At 38.9% G+C, this 18,028-nt stretch overlaps 1 long non-coding RNA gene across 1 annotated transcript; it reads left to right on the top strand.

Moving 5' to 3' along the window:
- The first annotated feature begins 13,984 nt into the window (after positions 1-13,984).
- On the top strand, positions 13,985-14,302 carry LOC147887225 (uncharacterized). The gene is made up of 2 exons (XR_015543245.1): positions 13,985-14,101; positions 14,257-14,302. It is a non-coding gene; the product is annotated as an uncharacterized LOC147887225 (long non-coding RNA).
- The last annotated feature ends 3,726 nt before the right edge of the window (positions 14,303-18,028 follow it).

The raw sequence follows: 18,028 nt of genomic DNA, 5'->3' as shown, positions 1-18,028 counted from the left end.
GGCAAAGCAAGAAGCAACCAACAATGGCATTGTCTTCCACCGAAGCATAATATAGAGGATTTACCAATGCAACATGTGGAGCAATTTGGTTTAGAAGGCTTCTTTCAGAGATTGAGATACTTTCTAGAGACCCTATTGTGCTCTATTCAGATAATATGAGCAGCATTGAACTGGCAAAGAACCCCAAAACTAAACACGTTGAAGTGCAATGTGCATCATCACTTCGTTCATGAGAAAGTTCTCAATGAAGAAATTGACTTGATACATTGTCCAACACAAGAACAAGTCGCAGCTATCTTTACCAAGACAATTTCCCTTGATAAGTTTGCACTTTTGGCATCAACTTGGTCTTTGCCAATTGCAACTTAAGAGGGAGAAGTGAAGGTTAAGTTGTACACCTTTGTACGTAGTTTTTCCTCTGTGCTCTTTTTGCAATCTCGTGCATCTTTTCTTATCTTTATTTATGTTGCCATTATGCAAAATTTAGAAAATCCAAAAAATGTGTTTTGTAAAGCACCCTCTTCTTATGCAGTGCAATTTAAGAGAGCGTGTTCATAATGGTGTAAATTGCACCATAGGGTTATGGGATAAACCCTAACCCTAATCCTAACCCTAAGGGGTTCGTGTATATATTCCTATTTTCCTTGGAATATAGTTAGTGTATAGTTAGTATCTTGTGTTAACTCCTCTCTCTCCCTCTCTCATTTCTATTAACACCTTTGCCCCCACCCACATAGTCACATAGTTTATATCAATAACACATATCTTATCTTGGGAGTACCTAAAGTTGGTTGATGTGACTCCTTTAAACATAAAGGTTTCTCATGCTTCATGACTATCCTTCTCAAAAAACATTTCTTAATGAAATCAACTTGCAATGAATGTGTATCACTGAGATTATACACTTTCATTTTTCACTTCTTTTCAAATCAACAATTCACATGTAGCACACTATGAGTTAGGATCTCATTCAATCTATTCACAAAACCCTACAAGCTAAGATTTTATATAGTGTCTCTCTGAGAAATATGCTTACCTTTGGGCTTCCAATTACAATCTATACACAAAACCCTACAAGCTAAGATTTGATATAGTCTCTCTTCAAATATTCCAACCTAGGACTGTTTGTCCCACACAAAGATATTCAAATACCTACTTCATGCCCTTCCAACAATGGACACATGGATTTGCCATAAATTAACCAACACATAGCATATGTTAGCCCATGTATGTCATCAAATAGATTAGCTTATCAACTCCTTGTCCATACAAATTTGAATCTAAGAATGGTGGTGTACTGATGGGTATGGCATCCATTGTTTTGAGTTTCTCTAGCGTTGAGTTAATATACCAAGATAGAGTGAGAAAAATGCCTTCTTTTTAAATATTGATACCTAAAGGATAGTATAGCAACCTAAGGCCATCCATCTCAACCTACTTGAAAAGATTTTGCTCGATTAACTTGATGTTCCTACTATAGAGTGTAATCACACGTACAATCCATGATCAATTTCATTCCTTTTGAATCCTTCATGTTTGAAGTAGGTGTCAACCTTATAGTACCAAGCCATTGAGGGTTGCTTGAGAGACCATATAATGCCTTCCCCAATCATCATACATTAGACATTCATTAGACTGTACTACCTCTTAGAAGCTTATAAGCTCTTTGATTTGTGCAACATGACATGGATAAGATAGGTAGAGCGACAAGAAACTACCTTTATAGCTACATATACATGTCACATTTCATTTATTTTTTAGACAGCACACAAGACATTTCACACACCATAAAGCCCATAAACATCCAAGCAAGAAAACTTGCTTGACAAATCACATGCATTGTGTTGTATATTCTAAAGAAAGAAAGAAAAAACTTGTATAGGGAAGACCCCCATACAATTATATTGATGCTCTTTGCCAATCAAACTAGAAAATTGGCACCCACAGAACCTTTGAAAGTACCCTTGGTACATAAAATGATATCTTCTCCACAATCAATTTTTACAAATTTGTGCAAACTTCACAAACACCTGCTCCTCAACACATGAAACCTCTACCATGAACATTATGTGTATGCACTGGAGGGACATTTGTATCCTCGTCTTCCTTAACTCTAACAACATCAAGATACCTCTCTTCATCAGCTACATTCACTTCATCTTTTTGATGCCATCTTTTTTATGATTGTTGTGCTCTTGAACACTTGCATATGCTCTACCGCAACTTCTTCTACTAGTTGCATGAAGTCAAAACCATGAACCCTTCTCACCTTGGTGCATGTCCTCTTCCGGTAACCCTTTAATAGGGGAGATTTCCCCCTTCTTCATCAAGATGCTCATTGAAATATGGCCTCATTGGTCAAGGAATCCTCCATTTCAAGATGAGAAATCTTCTCTTCAGACACCAAGACATCGATATCACATGTATCGGCATCATTGTTTATCTCAACATCACCATCATTAGAGCTCCCATTTTTGGAATTAGATATACAAATCTTGTCTTCATTTGGATTCATAAAAGTCTCTAGTTCCTCCACACTTGTCTTTTCTTCAACCTCCAATTGCCCCACATAAAACTCTTTTTCCTCAACCTTTTCTAAAGCTAGCATTCCCAATTCATCCCCACTTAAACTAGGCTTATCTCTGACCTCTATCCCAAAATCATTAGGTCGATTGGTTAGATTGTTAGGTAATGGGAACATATCCTCACCTCTTTGAAGTGGCTTGTCACAATTGGAACTCATATGACCCTTGTCTCTGCAATTGAAACATTGATAAGGTTCATATCACCTTGGATAAGCTCCTCTCCATGGACCTGCACCTTGAAATAAGGCTTGCCCTTCACCTCGCCTCTGCATGGCATCTTCCTAATTTTGGTAAGGATGCCTAAATCCTCTCCCTTGTCCTCAACCTGGTCCCCCCAAAAGATTGAGGCTAAGGTTCTTGAAGATATCCCCCACTTCATGCATCGCTTTGCAAATACTATTATCCTCAACACTTTTCATAAAAACAGGTGCAATACCTTCTTGATAAGTTGCTACTAGCTTCAATTCTACCTTCATTCAAAGTGGCTCTTTGAGCCTTGCAATGAATTCTATAGATGCATAGATGTATGGATGAGAGCATATGCATGTATGTAGATATATAGGATGAGAGCATATGCATGTATGAATTCTTCTTTAAGGTATGGGTGTGAAAGGTTTTAGGACCTTCTTGTATATGTGTGTAGAAGTGAAGAGTATATGTATGGAGTCTAGCATTTTGAATGAAGATGAAGGTTCATGGGCATCTAGTCTCTCTTGTAATGTGATTATCTCAACATTTTGGTATTAGAGCCAGAGAAGGAGATCAAAATTTATTCTCCATATCTTCTTGGTGACTCTTGTGAAATTGCACTAGTGTAAGCAAGACAATAGAGAAAGTGTGAAATCTGTAGTTAAAGCTCTCCAACTTTTTTCACTGAGCTGTTAGGCCATGGGGTGTGTATAGATATCTTCTTGTCCCTTCTAATCGATAGCTATAGAACAGGCATTTAGTCACAATATTTGATTTGAAGAGTGTAACACAATGGCACTTAGACAACACTGTGGAGAATCCGGTTCCTTCAACATGTGGGCAATGAAATGCACTTGGAATGCATTGGCGACTACTTGTAACAATACAAAGGAGAAGCTTGAACAATAGTTCTTCCTTCCATTATAGTAGAAAGGCTTGGAGGGTGACATTTTTTGAGCTAAGCTACTGGTGACTGGCATTTTGATTGGAGAGCACGTCTCCAGAGCTCCCATTTGAAATAGCTAAGTGTAAAGTTGTTTGCATGTTTTTTGCACCTTGGTAGAAAGAAAAAGATGAAAGGCAGCACTGTTGACTCATTGCTCCAGTTGAATTCCCACAGTATTGAGAGCTAGAGCAGATTAGCAATTTCCATGTCGATGCATCTTTGAGAGCTTTGAATTCCCATGGCATTGAGAGCTGGAGCGGATTAGTACTAGCAAGTCCCATGTCGATGCAGCTTTCATTGACATTGAGATAGGTGATGAATGTTGATAAACAAGGAAATCATAGTGGATTCAAATGCATGAGCTAGACAACAATACACATGATGAAAAATTGGGCAGGAAGCAAAATTCGACAAGACGTTCAACACGACTTTCTAACAAGATTACACTCTCCTCTCCACCGCCCAACACAGATTAGTTATACACTTGATTTGTTGTTTGATTTGCACACAATGCCATCCCATGTCTCAATTTGTAGCGAAATTGTGGTGATCCTCATCTTACATTTCCCTCAGAACTTTGGAGCCCCAGTGACTGGTATTTTCTTTGTTTGGTTGAAAGTGGAGGCACACAAAGAAAGGTCCTTGTCACCATCCAAGATTTGTTGTTTGATCAACTTTCTCAACATCTTCATCGGAGGTTTCTTCAATGGCAATACTCTTGTGAGTAGTGGCCAACACATTTGAAGAATAGGGTGCCAAAAACAAATGAGCCAACCTTTGAGGGTTGGATGGAGAGAGAATATGAACGGCACCCTGATTAGAGCCATTTCTTGCACCTTCAACCATGGATTATGGTGGTATGCCTGATGTATCTGTGGATAGGCATGCAAATAGAAACAGAGTCAAGGCTTGGGTTTGTGTTCTCAGAAATTTAGTGAAGGCTTTGTTCTTAGAGATTTGCAGAATCTCCTTTTTGCTAATGTTTAGGCATTTGGTGACATGCGAATGATATATTAGTGACTCTTTGTGATCACTTATGGTCAAGAATGTACCCCTAAATGAGGGTGTAATTTGGTTGTGGAATTAAGAGTTTTTACTAGTGGCTAGGACTCAATACTTGAGTGTATTTTTTGGATTATGGTGGTGGATATGTAAACTGCATAAATTGTTAAAGAGAATGCATTATAATGCCATGTATGCCTTGTGGAGTATGAAAAATGAGACCAATTAAGAGCATATTACTTTATTTTCTTGCTTATTTTTGCAACAAAAAAGTGGCATAGTGCTCGTGGGGGTGGAAGGAATTGCCATTTGGGATAGCATTTACTTGTAGGAATTGCATGCCAAAATCTAAAACTTACACATTTGGGGGTAGAAAAGTGTTGATACCAGAGGTCATATGCCCGGTTGGTGATAGTGTTGATGCATTTGAGCTCTTGAAATAAGCTTTTGCCACTAGTAAATTTCAATTGAACAATGCATATAAGGGTGTGTATGCCTGAAATCAGATGCATTTGATGCCCAAAAGAGAGGGATACATTTCAGCTTGGAAAATCTTTGCAAGAGCAAGTTTGAAGAGCATTTGGTGGTTGTTTGATGCCAAAATATGTCCATTTATAGAAAGTGGGAAATTCCATAAGTGGATTGATATATGCTTGGTTGATGCCCAAAAGTGGATTGTTTAGTGATCGAATTTGATGCTCTTAGATGCCTAAAATTTGAGCAAGTGTAAGCACTTGAAAAGAAGGTGAATTCTCAGATTTGGATGACATTTACCTCACTTGAAGTGAGTGTGCTCAAAAAATTTAGAAAAGCACCATTGATTTTAGATTTGCTAAGTTGCATTTGGAAGCAAGTATTGTCAATCAAGCATGGGTGAGACCGCTCAAGTAACCCAAATAGTGGGTGAGAAATTGACCTAGGATACTTATAGTGTGTGGTCTTATAGAATGGAAAATTCCTCATGGGAAAAGGTGTTTTGAGATTGATACAAGCAAGAAGAATGCCCAGAGTTGCCATGGGATGAACCATCAGATGAGTTAAAATTGGAGTACAAAACATGGGTGGGGAAATCAAGAAAAACAATGCATTGGTGGATATCTTTATTCATTTCGATACACTCATCCCCCACATAAAGAAGGCTAGTACACCTAAAGAAGCTTGGGATATCATTTGCAAATTATATGGTACAAGCACAGAGGCAAGGAAAATTTAGCTCAAACAATGGCTCAACAAAATGTGGGGAGGAAATAGAAGCATCACAGACTATGTGGCTGAGATAAGGCAAATTATGAAAGACTTAAGCTCCATAATTTGCAATATGGAAGATGATGATTTGGTGTCTATCACCTTAAATGCAACAATTGGGGGAGCAAAATATTATATCACTTTTATAAATGATTATAGCTAGATGACATGGGTCTATTATTGAAAGCCAAAATTGATATCTTTCAGGCCTTTGCCAATTTAAGAGAATAATAGAGAGCTTTGGTGTTATATAAAGTGCTTTCATATGGACAATGGTGGAGAATATATGTCCTATGAATTTGATGAGTTTCTATATGGCCAAGATATTAAGAGATGGGTCACTTGTAGATATAGATACATTCCCCAAAAAAACTCCGTTGTGCAGAAAGGAAGAATAGGGCAATTGGTGACATGGCTAGAGCCATGATGGATGAGATGAATATGAAATTTATTTTTTGGGTTGAAGGGGTGCATATGGCTATGTATATCATGAATAGAATACCCCCGGATGCCATACATGGGTTGACACCTTTTGAAAAGCTTTATGGGTACAAGACAACCTTGTCTTATTTGAAGGTGTTTGGCTATGTTTGTTAATGTGTCAACCCATGTATGGCATCTGTGGGTATTCTATTCATGATATACCTGGCCGTATGCACCGCTTCAGCCCAAAAAAATAAGTGGCATATTCATCTCATCCATCATGGCTCTAGCCATGTCACTAATTATCCTATTCTTTCTTTCTGCAACGGAGTTTTGTTGGGGAATGTATCTACAAGTGACCCATCTCTTAATGCCTTGGCCACGCAGAAACTCATAAAATTCATAGGACATATATTCTCCACCATTGTTCGTATATGAAAACACTAGATATATACATGTGCCGCTATAAAATGTGTGTTTTTGGGATACTTGGCGAAAGGGATATAAATGCTATGATCCCATCACTAGACAAGTATATGAGAGCCAGGATGTGAAGTTTAGTAGCCCAAACCAATTGTGGTAGAGGATGAGCATATGCCAAAGGGTGAAAAGATGAAATTATAGCAAGCTAGACATGCAAGTGAAGTGATGTCAGGACCATCACAACTTGAGGAAAGTGTTGATACTGTGAGCCCATGAAGTGGTAGATTGAGGGGAGCAAGCATGTGCACAAAGACTAGCAAAAAGTTGAAGTAGAAGAGAGTGTTGAGGATGCAAGTAGTGATGAAGGGAGTGAGTTAAAGCTCAAGAGATAAAGCATGCCTCAAAGTATGTGCCACCACATGCTAGAAAGCAAATGGCAAGTACACAACCCTTAAGAAGATTGAAAAGGGTGAGACACCCCGTGGATAGATGACTTACACTGGATCTATGAGGATGCACTATGCATACATGGTTAGCAAACTACAACATGTTGACCCCTCAAGTTTTGAGGAGGCTGTCAAAAATTCAGATTGGAGGGATGCCCAGGATCAAGAAATGGATGCCTTGGATAAGAACAACACTTGGACACTTGTCAAACTCCCAAAAGGAAAGAAAGTGATTGGTTGCAAATGGGTTTATAAAGTGAAGTGCAAATTGAATGGAAGTGTGGAGATATACAAGGCAAGATTAGTAGCAAAAGGGTATGCCCAAACATATGGGTTGGACTATGATGAAACATTCAACCTTTTTAGCAAAGATGACCACCATACCCATAGTGATCGCTTTGGCAAGCATGCATGGGTGGAAGCGATTTCAAATGATGTCAAAAATTCATTTTTAAATGTATATGTGAAGAGAGAGGGAGCAAAAATGGTGATTGAGATCATATATATGGATGATTTAATCATCACAAGGAGTCTTGATGTAGAAATTACGGCAACTAAGAAGAGATTGTCAAAAAAAATTTGACATGAAGGATCTTGAACAACTAAGATACTTCCTTGGGATTGAGGTAATTGATTCGCCATATGGTAATTGGATGCTATAAAGGCAATATGCTTTGGACATGCTGGGAAAATATGGTATGACAGCTTGTAAACCGATTGAAACACCACTTGAGCAAAATGCTAGGATGGTTGATGATGGGTATTACTTGTAGGATGTGACTATGTTCCGAAAGATGGTTGGTGGAAATCTCAAATAACTCACCATCACTAGATCGGACTTGAGTTATACTTTGGGTATTGTGAGTAACTTTATGCAAAAACCTTGCAAGAGTCACATTGATGTGGTGAGAAGAATAGTTAAATATGTGAAAGACACAATAAATGTTGGCTTGTTTTATGCCAAGGAAGGAGGAATATGCTTGCATGGTTGTACCTATGCACATTCAGCTGGTAGTATTAATGACCAAAGGTCAACATGAGATGTAGCCCCTTACTATGAGTTTATAGATTGCCTTGGGATGCCTCCATTCCATTAATTACTCGTTCTAGTGCTAGGTAGCATATCCTCAAACAACCCATCTATGGATATTCACACATCATTTGCATCTCCCACATTGTCTCCCATGTTGTCCTCTATTGTGCAACAATCCATCTTGAAATCATCACCACAATTAGCAAAAATTTTGTGCAATGTTGGATTATATAGGTTGTATGCTTCATCTTCAATCATGATGCACTTTTCACTCTTGGCATCAGACACCCCTCTTGTCCTTTGACACATGAGGATACGTATTTGATCCAACGATTATTCTCTTCATAAAGTAGTATAATAATGAATAAAACTTTTAAGTATTTATAATCATTGAGGGATAGTGTACCCTATAATGTTAGTATGCACCAACTCTAACAGTAGATCTTGGTCTCATGCCTAGTTACTCTCTGTCACATTTCCCATGAAGGCATCATTCTCACAAATCCACATTGACATGGATCACATGGATCTGAATGAATATCCACAAAGCATACAGACTATTTGACCAAAGGGTATAGCTACTAGTTTATAGAAAATGTCATCTCATGATCCATGGATATGGTTCCATCTTTAGTGAATAAGATAACACTTTTTCCATGAAAAAGTACCTAAATATTCTACTCATCATATTATGAGATTGATAGAAGAATCATAGCTAGTGTATGCAAGTACGACACATCATCAAATGACTTGATTTGTCTATTTGAAAGCTAGATTGGTATGCCATGAATCCCTTTGATTGGAAGTGGATGGTTGAGCATCTTGAAAAGAAATCATTTTTGTAACACATGTGCCACCAAGCACCTAAATATTTATTCGAATGTCTCAATCAAAGTCCTATAGTGCTAGAAAAACTATGAATATCTTGGTGGTTTTGAGAAGTCTAGATCTTTGCATTGGCTTTTGGGATCCATTACCCCTCTTGACATGGCACAACGTACATGGTGTAAGTAATCTACTTTGTCTAACCCTTCAAAGGCATTTTTGGCTTCTGTTGCATTATTCCTATATTGCCTCTTTTGTTGTCTTGCCCATTCTTAGGCTGATTGCATCAATGTTTGCTAGTGTGGCCCATCTTGCACAATTAAATCACTTCAATGTGATCTTTTCAAGTTGCTTTTTCTTTGCATTATAATGAGATTTTTGCTAATTTTGATTGATCTTGTTTTATCAACTCTTAGACTAAGAACTTCAACTATACCATGCATGTTTACAAGGAAGACTGCCTTTGAGTGACATGTGCATCTTTGCAACTAATGCATCTTCCACATAGTCTTCCATCATACTAAAGGCTTGCAATGCATTTTGTGGTACAAGCATTTAGTGACCCCAACTTTTGCGCGACAGGTGGATTCTCAATTCAATATGTGCAAGTCCTTCTTGTAAAAAACCAACATACTTGGCATCCTAAACTCTACAATTAATGGCATCCTAGTGACGGCTGATGCACTTTGGAGAAGCAAAACCCAAAAATATTTCCTGATGCACTGAGATTTTGTGGGTGAATTTTTCAATTGCACCACTCACTAAAATCTTGCTTTTAGTTATACATGTTGTACAGTGTATTTGCTCTTTAATTTGGTTCAAGAAATTCCCACTGTAGCAAAAATAGTGAAAAGTTATAGCCTTTCAAAATTTGACTCTTTTGTGGCAAAACTGCCTAGAATTTGCAAGTTTTCACAAAAAAAAATTCCAAAATTTGGAAAATTGAACCTTACATGCAATCCAAAACTCTGCCTTAGATTGATTGATCTTAGTGTTGTGGAGCTTGATTCAGTCTCTTTTGAGAGTTTGGTTGGCTCCTTTGGTTAACATTTTGGTTAGTCTAATTACCATATGGGTTATCATGTCCCACCATGTGAATACGGTCTTGCACCTCACCTAGTTGATAATATCTCTACAACTATTACATGTCCTTACATTGTTGATGATGTGGCTCCTTTTCTACTAGGAATTTTGTCATCACAGGTTTTGTCTGTCAAACCCCTTATATGGCACCTATGCCATGTGAGCTTGTTATATGTCAATTGAAAACATGGCATCTAATCCTCAATTGCAGACCACCATCGACAAGAGTCGTCCCGGTCACCACTCCACAATGTCTCCAAGAACCACTCCATAATGGCTTCACGCAATTAACCACCACCACCCATGCATGGTTTATTGACACTTAGGCATGGCTAGTATGCTATATCCTCATCTTTGAGGGGGTTCATCTTAACCATGTGTTGCATGGTGAGGTTGTCACTCCCCAACTTTCATGTCGAAGGGTTTGCTACATTTGTTTGCTTGAAATTTTTTGTTTTTTGCTTGTAGAGAAAAAAGTTGATTCTATTGTTAAGAATAGAGATTGCACCCCTCATGTGATATCTAGAAGCTTATCCCCTTATCCACTTACTTTGTATATATTCACTCCCCTATGATAGGAATTGTGGATTATAGTGTACACATGCTACTCCTCCCTTTCTCCATTTCCTTTTTTCAATAAGGGCAATGCTTATAAGAAGTTGGGTTAAGGAAGAAGAAGAAGAAGATAGATTGAAGAGTGAACTGGGAAAAAAATCCAAATTGGGCATAAAAAAGGCATTGAAACAAGATGCAAGTAAAGCAAAAAATAGTAGAACGTTGAGTACATACTACAATGTGTGCCACAATCCAATTCATGGTATGGATAAAATGGTAATGTAATGGTGGTATATATGTTTACAGGGGAGAAGGGTAGATTTATACACACCCTAAGTGGGGGACCTAAGACAAGTTGTGAATGTTCTTATTGTCTTACGCAAACCCTTGTTAACGTTATAAATATATGATATCATGTTCATTTTCTAATGTGATTATTTTGTATAACTACCATAGATGTGTTCTTCCTACTTACGTTGGTATTGATATAGCACATAGAGTTTATAGAGTGTCCAAGATTGAATGGATATAAGGGAGAGCAAGAAACCATCCTATTAGGAAAGTCTAGTGAGAGAAATCCAGTTTGGAGACTGAAATTTCAACATTGAGAGAGTTATTCAATGTGTCAGTCTACCCCCGCCCCCTCCCTCTTCTTTACCTAGCTTTAGACACATTGACACTAATTTATGGAAATATTGAATTACAATCGGCTTATGAAGGTCTTTGAAGTCTTTCTAAGGCTAAAGGGTTCAAGTAAGATTGAGGTGTGGTGTGAAGGAAGGCTTGAAAGCACAATAGCAAAGTTTGAAGCCTAGCAAGGTTGTAGACTTCCATCAAGATCTTAGGCAAGCAAGTCGCTCATTTGAACACGTTGCAAAGAAGAAATAATACCATTGAGGTTTACAAAATGGGCCCAAGAGAGAATTGGAAATCATTAGAGGAGTAAGGGCATGCATGGCTAGCCATTTAGACTTTAAGCAAAGAAAAAACCAACAACACCTTCCCTTGAATAACATCCCTTTCACTCAAAGCCATCCCTTTAATGATAATCTGTATAGTGAATAATTTGTCATCAACTCTTGTGAGATCCCAATGAGGGATTAAGCGAAGAAAAAAAAAAAATGCCTTCCCTTCAATAGTACCCTTTCTACTCAATGCCATCCCTTTAATTAGTCAATAATTTGTCATCAAGGCTTGTGAGATCCTGATGAGGGATTAAAGGCTTGTAGAGACCAAAAGTCAATCAACTTAGCTTGCATGAGAGCTCAGAAGCATGAGGAACAAAGGTGCAATCAATGAAGGCTTTAAGATCCTTGTGAGGTGTGAGAAGGACATAAAGCTATGGCTCATATGAATCAACTGACTCTAACTAGTAGGAAAACTATCTGCTTAATTTCCCCCCCTCAAGTTGCAAACCATTTTTTGCTGCTAGAAACAAAACCAAGAAAATAGGAAGAAGGCAAGATGGAACTATGACAAAGGAAAAAAGTCTTCCTCCTAGGTCAAAGACTAGATGAATAATTGATAACTAAGTATCATAGGTGGTTGGGTTAAAGCAAAACATGTCACATCTCAATGGATTGTGAAGCTGATGAGAAGCTAATGGGAAAAAATACAAAGAAGCACTCTAGAAGGTTGTGACAAACAAGGGTGTCACTAGACCAAGATAAAATACAGAAGATATGCCAAAATGGAATAAGCTCTTTCAACTAGTTAATGGGGGATGGTAGAAGACTGCATAATCATTTTTTACATATGGATCTAAGGGACTGGATGACATCAAGGGCTCAAGGGACAAGTATGGAACTTATGGATAAGAGTCTATGCTCTGCTACATTAGCCAATTTTTTTGGAAAGGCGTAACATCATTGCTAGCTTGCCTCATAGTAGAGAGATATGATATATTCCATTGAGAAGGCTTGTAGCCTAAATAATCTGAATGCTGAAGCAATATGAGCTGATAATAATCTACAATAGAAGTGACTAAACATCTATTAGCATCATATGAATACAAATTCTTACAAGCTCATCAAAGGAGCTAAGTATTAAAAGGCCTAGTAGCCTTGACTGCAAGAATGAATTTTATGTGATTTGATAGTTGATTGCTACATCATAAGATAGTGCACAAACTATATTAGAAGCATGTGAATGACATAAAGATATGCTATTTGGATAGACTTGGAGTCTTGGATGGCACCACAAAGAACTACTCATAAAAGATTGAGGTTATGGATTTGATATCCCTCATCTACATTCCTGCATTGTGGAATAATTTAAAAAAGTTTGCATGCCATCTTGGCTAGCCATTTCCTTGCATCTATAGCTCAATAAAAGAGTTAGAATCCAATCATAAGCAAAAGGTCTTTTATGGTTTGATACCTTATGCTACCAACTATGGTTAGAGGTGCATGTGAATCCAATCCTAGTTCAGAATCCTTAACTTAACCCAAGTGGCTTATATGAATATTTATGAACATGTAGCAACTGATTTATTCATAAGCCCATTAAGCATGCATAGTCATAATCACACTATTTTCTTTGTATGCAGTAGGATATATCCCTTATAGGATATATATTAGGTGATAGAGTGGATTTATAGGGTGGATTTATAGGATATCTCGAATATAACCCTTAACCTACCATATCATGGGTTGTATAAGCATATCTCACGGGATATACCCATCATCAACTACCCATCATGGCACATCATAGCAACGTTCATGTTGCACATCTAGATGCCCATACACGAGCTATATCATCCGACCATACCATCTACTTAGTGGATTAAAGATGCTTGATTTAAGTTGCATTATACTAACCTTGATCCATGGTCAATATTTGTATATGTAGTCCACGTGTAAGGGTAATTTAAGTGGGTAAGGTATGGTTATGAAATCATACACGTAACACTTGGTGATCTTTATCAGACATTCACAATGCTCCCTAGTGCTTCCTTTGTACAATATTGTTTTTAACTTCTCACAAAGATCTTTCCAGACCTGAAATGAAAAGTTTCCTTTGTACAGTATTGTTTTTAACTTCACACAAATATCTTTCTAGACCTCAAAACCTTGAAATGAAAAGTTTATAGTATCACACTTTACCCAAAAACCTTTGACCTTCTTCCTTTCACAGAGTGGTGAATTTCACTATCCCTTTAGCTCTATTACAAATGTAACAATTAAAAACAAATGACACTTGGAGGAAACAAAGCCAAACAAACATATGTAGAAAACACGATGACGACATACAATGACATACAATTCACACAATGACATACAATTTACAGAAAACGTCCAAATGGCATACAATGAACCTGCAACATTTTGATTTTTGCCTGTAAAAAGTAATTTCTCAATTTTGTAAACCTTGCAAAAGTTAGTTCTATGTTAGCTTAAAAATCTGCAAATTCTCAAGAAAAACTTCAAAATTTTGAACCCCAAGTTGAGAAAAAGGTTTTCTGTGAAGACTAAATGTTGCATCAAATTTTGTTGAATGCAGAAGCTTGGAGCCCTTAGGACTTGGAGCGCTCTGTGAATCGTGCAAGGTATGGCCATCGCAACTTCATATTCGATGAAGCTAGAGTAGATGAAGCTGTCTTCCTGTTTGTGCAGAAGGTTTGGATGCAATTTTTCACAGCTTTCTCATTTCTGAGTCTTTTTGTCTAGCGGTCTGCACCTAGGTTTAATGTTTCTCTGCGTTCGTTTGGTTTGCTTGCTTGGAGTGCCCTTCTTGAGTCTCTGGGTGACGATTGCCTTTGGGGTCCAGTCAATCTTAGAGGTCAATCTTAGAGGGATGAATTTAGCTTGCACCAATGGATATACTTCTTTTCGCAAATCCTTGCAAAGCTGTAGCAGGCCAAAAAATATTGCATCATTTACTTGACTGAGGATGAAACGCGCACGAACAATTTAGTTTTGTGTCGGAGTTGTCAAACCGAGGGCAAAATAGTTTGCTGGTTTTGCAATTGAAATTTCTTACAGAGGAGTAGTGACGTTCTGCCCACCTTTAAGAGTTTGGGGAGCTCGTAATGAACTCCATATGTAACTTCCAGGGCGCTTACCTAATGTGCTAGGGGAGGTTAGGGATGAAATCATGTGTCTCTCTCATAGAGGATAATTATCTTGGTTATTTGGACACCATATATCTTTTCAAAAGGCTGGTTCAGGATTCTCAATGGATGAAGCAAGCTGGGTTTCCTTCTTCCTAAACTTTCATAAGTTGACGTTGTGAGTCAACCTTTCTTGTCATATGCATTAGTAGACTCACTTCTCGCTAATTGTGTTTCAGTCGACTATATTTTATTCATGTTTTAAAGAGTAGAGGAGTCTTTCGATGCGGACTCCTTGTAAATTTTGTAGCCCATGGGGCACATGTGGACAGCAGCTGTAGCTATAAGGCTGGAGGCTGTCAAATGCACTGACCAACCAAGGATTGATTTTGGCCCATGCAGCGGCCTAGTCAGGCCGGTCAAGATTTCTTTGGAGGAAGCAAGTTTAATTCCCTTTTTCATTGGCTTTCACCTTCTGATATTTTCTGATGCTGTTCTAGATGCCTCTCTAGAAGAGACCCTCCAGCCCCTTGCATGAGCACTCCAAACTGCACTTAGGAAGGTTGGAGTGGCGAACTTGGAAGCTTGCATACTGATAGATATAGGAGGAGCCTATAGCTGGGTATTGGCGTGAGGCATGAGTAGTATTTGAAATGAAGGAGATGTTTTGAGACTTCAGAGAGGAAAACTGTCCGAAGGAAATGCAGACAACCGTACTTTTAGAATGAATCATGCTTCCCTTGCCTACAATTGGGAAGCGTTCTGATTCCAGGCTATTAGGTGATGCGAAAATGTGGTAAATCACATCGGGGATTGGGACCTTATTACACTCCCACAATGTCCCTCTAAAAGTAAAACGCCCTCTACAACATTTATTACACACCATGGGACAGTCAAATGCCTATGGAGGGAACATGGGGCAACATGCCTCTGGCTTTGGGCAGCCTATACAGAGCTTTGACTAGCATGCAAAAAAGCTTAGGGCAGCCTATACAGGGCTTTGATCAGCATGCAAAAAGCTTAGGGCAGCTTCAATGTGAGGAAGATTCACACCCAATCGAATCCTTTAGATACCATCCACAATTTGTTGTACCCCATTACATTGGATGTCTTGCATCAAGCATTTTATCTTTTGAGCTTACTGAGAAGATTGTCATGCGTCAGATTTGGGGTGGTCTCCAAGGTGAAATACACTTTGCCTCGCAGGCTAGTGCATTGCAAGGACACAGCTTGCAAGGTCGGGATGTATATAAGGGTGGTTGTACCTGACATATTCAGCTGTTAGAACTGATAGGCATGTCATTCTAAATGTGGAGATTCAAATGGCATAGAGCAGCCACCTGTTGTTGGAGCTATGATGCTTAACTTGGCTAAAAACAAGGTCATGATTTTCAACACATCCCAAGCAGCCGTGCACAGAGACTAGTTTACCTTTGATGCGGCTTCAATGGAGATTGTTCCATCCTATCCATATATTATGGTTCTCATTTTAGGCCTGATCATCACGATGCGACCCGCTATGTAGGCCCATTTGAGCAGGGTATATGCTGCACTAGCCAGAATTAAGTGTCATGCTCTCACTCACATTTTCAGGATTCTATAACCAAGTCTTCTCTTTAAATCGCTTGTCCGCCCAGCAGGGGCGTAAGATAAGTCTCTTTTGGGAGACAGACTTATTGGAGACAGATTGGTCCCACATAGAGTGACTTCAAGGCTCAGATGATCCGCAGAAAGCCATTAGTAGAGTTTGAGGCTGCTCCTCTATAGTTCGATGCAGTCTTCTACTTTAGTACCATGACATTTGGACGGCATAGATTCCCATGGCTAGCCCTGCCTTCATCTATACATTGGAGGCAGAGAGGAATCTGAGGAGTTGGTATGCTCGGATACACAAATGGTTTGTAGGCTTGGGACTACAGATTGATGCAGACTGCCGCGGTTTCAGTATATACATGAGGCTCCATCCATTCCACTTGCCTACTAGGAGGTGAATCAGATCATTAGAGAGGATATCATGCAGCTCCACACATACAGGACTTGGTTCGCACCCAGTGAGATTTCGGCCAAACTCAACTTCTACAGAGATGATTGCTTACGGATGTCAGAGGAGAGGTTTATTGATCCATTGGGCTACAATCAGATTCGTCTCCCACATGCACCGAGGATCTCTATTGGTCAGTTCCCAGTATCTTGACACAACCTATCAATTGAGACAGGATGGGCAAAGCGCATCCCACATGAGAGACTTGCAGGAGACCAAGATGGAAGATCACTTGCATTCTGATGTTGTGTGTACTATAAGAGCTGTGGATGACACCATTGTCTTTTTAGTAGCGGTTTTGGCCCACTCAGGGAGTTCTTGGCATATCTTCATTAGCGACGTCTGGCCACTTTCCTTCTTGAGGCCAAGAGACCAAAGAGCAGCTCATATGAGCAAAGAGGAGAGCACACGAGGCACCGATAGAGCCTAGTTAGAGCACGATACAGAATCGTGGGTGGACACTCGCATGAGGAGTGTAGACATATCCTCTCTTTTCGACGTGGGAGACAGACCATTGGAGTGACGATAGCACTTGTTAGACAACGAGCTACTTTACAGGGACTACAGAGGGATGGACCTGGACAGGCCGAGCGTCAGCAACGATGTATCATTGATTTTCTTCCTCAATACCATCCCTTATCAGATCCAGAGCCATTGTGAAATGGGCTCCTGTTGTCTCTCCTCAGTTGTCTGGTGGAGTTGGTCCCACAAACATACTTAGGTCCAGTCACTCAGATGGACAGCTGACCAATTGGTAGATGACTAGGGGCTTCCCTTTTTCATAGTTGCCAGACATTTGGAAACACGTTTCAAAACGTTTGGAAAATTTTCCAAACGTGCTTCAAATCAAAACCTTTTCTAGGCGCCTGTGTTATAAAATTTTTAATGCCTAGTATAAAAATACACATGCCTATATCCTAAATGTAATATTTCATACACTTATGGCACCCAGAACACTCAGGAACATAGAAGAAAACATTTCAATAATCAATTATGATGGCCTCATGTTTCAAAACTCAGGAGTGAGTCCCTTTTGCACTAAAAACACCAAAAGCACCCCTTTTGAAGTACAGTAGGGAAAAACATTGACCTTAGCTTCTTTTGCACCCAAAACACCCTCCAAAAAAATGTGTTTCAAAAACCCAATGTTTCATTGCAACTATGCCCCTGATGTTCCCCTT

The sequence above is a fragment of the Dipteris shenzhenensis genome, chromosome 23, assembly GCF_047967505.1.
Source record: "Dipteris shenzhenensis isolate YYH24624 ecotype China chromosome 23, Dip_SZ_1.0, whole genome shotgun sequence".
NCBI lineage: Eukaryota > Viridiplantae > Streptophyta > Polypodiopsida > Gleicheniales > Dipteridaceae > Dipteris > Dipteris shenzhenensis.
Note: the sequence above shows the minus strand (reverse complement) of the source record. Positions and strands in the feature narration are given on the sequence as shown.